The sequence below is a fragment of the Quercus robur genome, chromosome 9 (genome assembly GCF_932294415.1).
Source record: "Quercus robur chromosome 9, dhQueRobu3.1, whole genome shotgun sequence".
NCBI classification, from domain to species: Eukaryota; Viridiplantae; Streptophyta; class Magnoliopsida; order Fagales; family Fagaceae; genus Quercus; species Quercus robur.
Window position 1 is genome coordinate 31,918,560 of NC_065542.1, and position 8,419 is coordinate 31,926,978.

Below are 8,419 nucleotides of genomic sequence, written 5' to 3' on the forward strand. Positions count from 1 at the left end.
TGCGTGTATAAATAAATGACTTGCCCTCCATGTTTTGAGAAACCTACGAGGGATTCCTATATGGAAAGGATCCCGCAAAATACGCCCAAGAAGACTCCTATAAGGAAAATACTTCTATTCCAAGGAAAAAGGGGTCAACCCCTACTACTATAAAAACCTAAGCACCCTCACGAACCAAGGTACGCATAATTTACCCTCTCTAGCACTCTAGAGTTGTGAGAATAGTTCTGACTTGACCTTCGGAGGGTATTTGGCCAGTACCACATCGGTGTTCTCTGCTAGGTCCTTTCTTTTTGCTGTGCAGGTGCTATTTGGAGCGCGCGAGGACCGTGTGGCTTATTGGTGATATTTTCGGCATCATCAAAAGCATTAAATGATTATAAACCAATTGAAGAAGAATGATCCATACATGCTAAGAACTACAGTAATATAGAGAAACAAAAATGACCATATTTAGTTGGGATATTGCAAGCAAAAGAACAGAGTCAAAGGGAAATGCAAAACTCAAATGATATGATCAATATAGGCTAAGAACTACAATAATTCTTTGCATTGGAGTGGTAAAGGTTATGCAAGAGAAAACCAATTCATAGCTATAAATAATTATAGATATAAACATGTTCGGAACTCTATTTTAAAAGAATTCAACTACAGGAAATTACAAAAGGCTGCAGATATAATTTGGTCTAAAACATAAGTTATATAACTCAGTTATATATGATTATGCAAGATGGGCATTGATGTGCATTGATAATAGCTTAATTTTGCATATTTATATCATTGTTAGAAAGCATTATTATACTTATTTTGAGATAATTAATGCATTTTATATTTAGTTTTGGAATAATGTTGAATAATCAATTTTGTGCTTAATTGAATCTTATAGTGTGAATTTGTCTTTTGTAGGAGAATGAAATTAAATAAGTGGATTTGTGCAAAGAAGAAAACTAATGGACTTTACTTTTACAAGGGCTATGATGAAGTTAAAGAAGACCAACCCAATTAAATTTAAGTCCACTTGGAGCAAGGAATCAAAGGAAATCTGCATCAAATCCAAGTCCAATTCGGATTAGGATTCCAAATTGCACATGAGTTAGTATTTTTGGCATAACTTTCAGCTCAAAAGTCCAATTGAGATGATTCAAGTTGGGCTGGAACTTTAACTTAAAGGGCTACAACTTTTGTATTTTGCCAAAAGTCTGAATCCAGACATTAAATAGGCCGAAATCGTTGGTTAAGTGAAGCCTAAAATTCTGGGATTTTCCAAACGGGAATTCAACTTGTATTAGGATTCCTTGACCTATTTAAAGGCTCTTTAGGGCAAAATTCAGAGAGGCTAATGTTAGGGCTAAGGGCTGAATGCATAGAGAGCTGCGGCTGTGGCTATCTCTTTGGTTTTCTTCCATAACAGTTAATTTTATTTATTTGTCTAGTTTAATGCTTAGTATTTTATTTTTGTGTTTTCTTTCAATTACTATGAGTAGCTAAATTTATAATTAGGGTTGAGGATGAAACATTGTTAAGGATTATCAGTAATATTATGTGATTTGATTTTTCCCACAATAATTGTTCTTTAATCATTTAAATTGTTCTTGCTTCATATTAATTGACTAAGATGAGATTCTAGATATGAGTTCAATCATGTTTTTCTCATGATTTAGGATTTATCTTAATTAATTGAATGCTTGGTTTATTAATTCTTAATTATAAAATTGGATATCACTTGTGATTTGTTTATCAATGGATACAATTTATGATTTGATTTTTAGAATTGGATATATCTTGTGATTTGTTTGGATACGGATACAATTGATGATTTGATTTTATACTTAAGAAGCGAAGAAAAACATGCTTTATATATTTAAATAGAAGTTTTATCGATAATATTTTCCATGATAGCAAGATTGATTTCTAGATTATCATGCAGTGGTTGGGAAAAATTAATGATCATAAATATATGCTGATATGACTTACAAGGCGGATTCCAAAACATTAATTCATTTCCCTTGATTGTTTAGTTTAACTATTTGCTTAATTTTATTATTTGTTTAGTATATTTAATTGCAAACAACCAATTTTTATTAAATTAGATTAGGATTAATTTGGTTAAGGTTTAATTAATTTTCCTATGTTCATACAAGTCCCTGTGGGTTCGAACTCGTTCTTGTCCAACTATATTTTGGTACGGTTCGTACACTTGTGAGTATTTTAAAATTTCACAACAGACATTGTATTAGATATTATAAATTTGAGGCAGAGATTCAGAGAGAGGGTTGAGAGAGACTTGACATATAGCAAGCTTTAATGAATACCTCTATCATTATGCAAAATCAAAAGGCATATTATAGATTTTTAAATGAATAAAAATTATTTAATGATATGTTGTATGTTTTTATTGTTTCTTCATACACAATAGCTACAGATGTAAATTTTTTACCAAGTCTTTAATTTTCACTGATTTTAATTTCACTGAGACATTTTGTCAAACACTTAGGTTGGCCTATACAAAGGACACCAATTCTTAAATCATTCTTTCAACCATTATACAAGCAAAAACATGAGAGAGAATATTACAGAGATACTAAGTAAGAAAACTGGTGAGACTCTGTATGCTTTTGAGAACTTGATCCCTGAGTTTTAGTTAAATATATTTTGGTTGGGTTTTGATCAAGATCAAATATGAAGATCGTCCACATATGTATAAAATAGAGAAGAATTGAATAAGATAAGTCAAATTGGATTGCAAACACATATTATTAAATAGAATAATATAATTAAGAAATAAAAACTCACCTAGAGAGAATACAGATTTTGAACAAAGGGTACCTATTCATGGTGATGGGGCTGGCCTGTTTTTATAAAATGATATTGGTACCAGTGATTGTAAATTAGAGGACAAGACTTGAGCCAGCAAAGGCTATGAACAAAGAGAGCGAGACTGAGAGAAGAGGGATGCTCTGCGTTTAAGCCAAAGAGAAAGGAATGAGGGGCAGCGTGAAGAGAGTAGAGTAAACCTGCATGTCTATCGGGTTTTGTTTATTTTTAAAGATAAGTATCGGGTTTAATAAAATAAAATAAAAAAGGGGATAAATATTGGGTTTTGAAAATAGTGTTTTTTATTTTAATTTTAATTTTCAAATATTGTGTTGTGCTAATGTGAAAAATTGTGGTGCCAGTAGAAGTTTTGGTTTTATATATATTTTTAAAGATAAGTATCAGGTTTTATAAAAAAAAAAAAAAAAAAGAAGAAGATAAGAATTGGGTTTTGAAAATAGTGTTTTTAATTTTATTTTATATTTTTTAAATATTGTGTTGTGCTGATGTGGAAAATTGTGATGCTAACAGAGGCTTCGGTTATATATATATATATATATATATATATATATAGATTACAACATAAATGTAAAGATGTGGGAGTGAATATGGAAGATAAAGAGTTAGTAAAAATGTTTAATCCCACATTGAAAAGGAGAGAGAGACTATTTTGTTTTTTTTAATTGTGGTGATTAATGGGCTAATATGAATTGAATCAGATATTGGGCTAGATTCGTGAGGCCCATTGAGCCTATAAATGGACTCATTCAGACCCATACCAAGTGACTGCAATATACACACAAAAATAGAGAGGTTCTTGGCAAGGAAAGGTGTTCTTTCTGGTGGAGTTTTGGGCTTGAACAGTTTGTGCAGAGGTTATTCTAGCCATACGACACTTGTTGGGTTGTTGAATCCTGGGGAAGACAAGTCAGAGAAGGTCTGCACCGGTTACAAAGTTTAGCCAACCAAGGGCTTGAATTTCCTTAAAAAGAGCGAGTGCCACACCTCAGTCCAAATAGTGTTGTGTAATTTTTCTCTTTAAATTAATAATATTCAGAGGTATTATTGAGTTTCTCTTTGTATTATTTCCATTATTATTGTGTTTGCATCAGCAATTTTAAGGAGATTCAACACATGAAGCCTACATAAGAGAAACCAAATGAGCCTGTTGGAGATCTCAACAAGCCCTTTCACTTTAAGGGAACCCACTTCAAGAGGGGGAAAGGAAATGTCCTCTTCTACTTGAGTCTTCTCAAAGCCGCCTACATCCTCATAAGAATCTATCAAAAGTTTCTACCGATGAGATGAGTGAGGAAGAATATAGTCTCCATCAAGAAAAAATAGATAAGTATACAAAAGATGAATATAATTGTCGCCCTTATCTTTTGAATTGTCTTGCCGATCATTTCTATGATTATTATGATACAACTTATAATTCTGCCAAGAAAATTTGGAAAGCTTTACAAAGCAAGTATGGTACTGAGGAGACTGGTGCAAAGAAGTATGCTACTAGTAGATTTTTTCATTACCAAATGGTGGATGGAAAATCGGTGGTGGATCAAGCACAAGACTTCTAAATGATTGTGGTAGAATTGAGATCTGAAGGCATAAAGATTGGAGACAATTTGGTGGTAGTTGGCATAATTGACAAACTACCACAATCTTGGAGGGAGTTCCAAAAGACTTTGCGTCACAAACAAAAGGAGACATCCTTGGAGGCTTTGATCACACACATCCGTGTGGAGGAGGAGGCTAGAGGACAAGATGCACTCATGACACAAGAGAGCAATGGTAATTCCACCACAAAGGTAAACCTTATTTCAGCCAATAATAATAAGACTAAAAATCATTTTCCTAGAAATGGTCAATTGAAGCCTAAAAAAAGAGTTTTCAAAAATAATAATAGATCTCAAGGAAGGGGAAACCCGAATAAAAATTACAATAAGAACCAAAGACCCCTTCACAAGATCAATTTAATAGATCATGTTTTGTTTGTGGCAAGAGTGCCCATATTGCTTGATTTTGCAAATTTCGAAAACATGAGTCTATCCCGCAAGCTAACGTAACCAAAGAGACTTTAGTGGCTATGATTACAGACATCAATATGGTGCAAAATGTTGAAGGGTGGTGGGCAAATTCTGGTGCTAATAGGCACGTTTGCTATGATGAAAATTGGTTCAAGTTGTACACTCCTTTTGAAGAAGAAAAAACGGTTATGCTTGGTGACTCTAGCAAAACCAAGGTTCTTAGGAGTGGTGAGGTTGATTTGAAATTCACTTCTGGACGTGTGCTAACATTGAAAGATGTACTTTACACTCCGTCCATGAGAAAGAATTTGATGTCAAGTTTTTTGCTTAACAAGGCTGGCTTTAAGCAAACTATGGAATCTGATAATTATGTAATCACTAAAAAAGGATTATTTGTGGGCAAGGGTTATGCTTGTGATGGAATGTTTAAATTGAATGTTGAGAATAATAAAGTATCTACCAGTTCAATTTATATGCTTTCTTCTATTAATTTTTAGCATGCTCGTTTGTGTCATATAAATAGTAAATATGTGGGAATCATGAGTAATTTAGGATTAATTCCAAGACTATCAAAAGATTTTGAAAAATGTGAAACTTGTAGTCAAGCTAAGATTACAAAAAAGGCATCATAAAAGTGTTGTAAGAAATACCGAATTGCTTGAGCTAATTCATTCCGATTTATGTGAATTTGAGGGAATTTTAACTCGTGGAGGAAATAGATATATTATCACTTTTATTGATGATTTCTCAAAATATACAACTATTTATTTGTTGAAAAATAAAAGTGATGCTTTTGAAAAATTTCAAGATTTTTTAAAAGAAGTTGAAAATCAATTCGGTAGAAAAATAAAAAGAATAAGAAGTGATAGAGGCCGTGAATATGAACTAAGTGCATTCAACTCATTTGTTCAGTCTTTGGGAATTATCCATGAAACAACTGCACCATATTCACTTACTTCTAATGGAGTGGCTGAAAGAAAAAATAGAACTTTAATTGAGTTAACAAATGCCATGTTAATTGAATCTAGTGCACCTTTACATTTTTGGGGTGAAGCTATTTTAACTGCATGTCATGTTTTGAATAGGGTGCCACATAAAAAGTCACATACTACACCTTTTGAGATGTGGAAAGGACATAAGCCAAATTTGAGATGTTTGAGAGTATGGGGTTGTCTTGCTTATGTAAGGCTCACTGACCCTAAAATACCTAAATTAGGTATAAAAGCAACTACCTGTGCTTTTCTTGGTTATGTGATTAATAGTGCAGCTTATAGGTTTTTTGATTTTAAAAGCAAAATAATTTTTGAATCTGGTGATGTAATTTTTCATGAAGAAAATTTTCCTTTTAAATTGAAAAATAGTGGGGGTGAAAAAAATATTTTGTCACAACCTAGTTCTTCTACTTCACATTTACAAAATCAAGAAAATTTTGAAATGGTACCTAGAAGGAGTAAAAGAGCTAAAGTTGAAAAGGATTTTGGTCCTAATTATTATGTTTTTAACATTGAGGAAAATTCCCAAAATTTAAAAGAGGCTTTAACATCACCTAATGCTATATTTTGGAAAGAGGTTGTAAATGATGAGATGAAATCTCTAATTTCTAATAGAACTTGGAAATTGGTAGATCTCCACAGGGTTGTAAGACCATAGGTTATAAATGGGTCCTTAGAAAAAAATTGAAACTGGATGGATCAATAGATAAGTTTAAAGCTACACTTGTTGCAAAAGGTTTCAAACAAAAAGCTGATTTTGATTTCTTTGATACATTTTATTCGGTGACAAGAATTACATCTATTAGATTGTAAATTTCTATTGCTACAATTTTTTATTTGAAAATTCATCAAATGGATGTAAAAACTGCTTTTCTAAATGGGGACCTAGAGGAAGAGATTTATATGGGTCAACCTGAAGGCTTTGTAGAGTCTAGACAAGAAAGCAAGGTATGTAAACTAACTGAATCCCTATATGGCTTAAAACAAGTATCTAAGCAGTGGCATGAAAAGTTTGATTCCTACATGATTGAGAATGGTTATAAATGAAATGAATGTAATAAATGTATTTATTATAAATCATGGAATAATTTACATGTTATTATTAGCCTCTATGTGGATGATATGTTGATTTTTGGCTCAAATATGCATGTTATAAATGAGACAAAAAATATGCTTAAAAGTCATTTTGATATGAAAGATCTTGGTGAGGCTAATTTTATTTTGGACATAAATATTACAAAAACATGTGATGAGATATTTCTTGATCAATCACATTATGTTGAGAAAATATAATTTTCTTGATCACAAAAGTGTAGCTACTCCTTTTGATTCTAGTGTTCATTTGTTTCCTATGAATAATGATTATGAGATTTTTAATCAAAAGGACCTGACATTGCATATGCAGTAGGAGTGCTTAGTAGATTTACTAGCAAGCCTAGTAAAGATCATTGGCTAGCTATTGAGCGAGTTATGAGATATTTAATTGGTACCAAAAGCTATGGCTTATTTCATAAAAAGAACCCTGCTGTGATTGAAGCTTTTAGTGATGCCGATTGGAATACTTTGTCAGGTGATTCTCTCTCTACCACTTGTTTTATTTTTACCTTAGCTAGTGGTGCTATTTGTTGGAAATCTAAAAAGTAAACAATAATTGCTAATTCAACAATGGAAGCTGAATTAATAGCATTAACTTCAACTAGTGAAGAGGCAAATTGGCTTAGAGATTTGTTATATGAAATTCCACTTTCAGAAAAACCAATTCCACCTATGTTAATTCATTGTGATAGCACTGCCGCAATTGGTAAAGTTAAAAACCGTTATTATAATGGTAAATCAAGACCTATAAGAAGAAAGCACAGTACCGTGCGATCTTATTTGAGTAATGGCATTATAACTGTGAATTATATTAAATCTAATGATAATCTTGCAGATCCATTTACCAAAGCCTTGGCAAAAGATAGAGTCTGGAATACATCGAGGGGGATGGGACTAAAGTCCATAGAATCATGAGCCATGTATAAGGATACCCAACCCAAGGATTAGAGATCCTGAGAATTGGGTTCAATGGGAAAAATGAATCATACAATGGTCGTAAGAAATGTATTATTTATTTATTTTTAATTATTTATTTTGTAAATAATATATATATATATATATATATATATAATCGAAGCCTTTGAAGCTCCCATAATTTTCCACGTCAGCAATTTTATTTTATTTTTTTAATTTGTTTTATATGTTTTGATTTTTTTTCCAACCCATTTACTCATGTCAGCATTATTAAAAATAAAAATTAAATCTCATTATTTCCCCCACCGAATACACATTACAAAACCGATACTTCTTCAAAACCTAAACCTAAAACCAATACCTTTTCAAAATCTCTCTTCTCTTCTCACACGCTAACATCACCTTCCCCTAAACCTAAAACTCACCCTTTCCTTGCCCCAAAATCAAAACCCAAAACTCAGATTCTCCTACCCATGTTGAGCATAGCTGAAAATTATGGTTGTCCAACCTATCAAATCAGGATTCTCTATGTGATCAAATGCTTTGCGGCAATCTCCTACGCTTCCAGATTTGGAG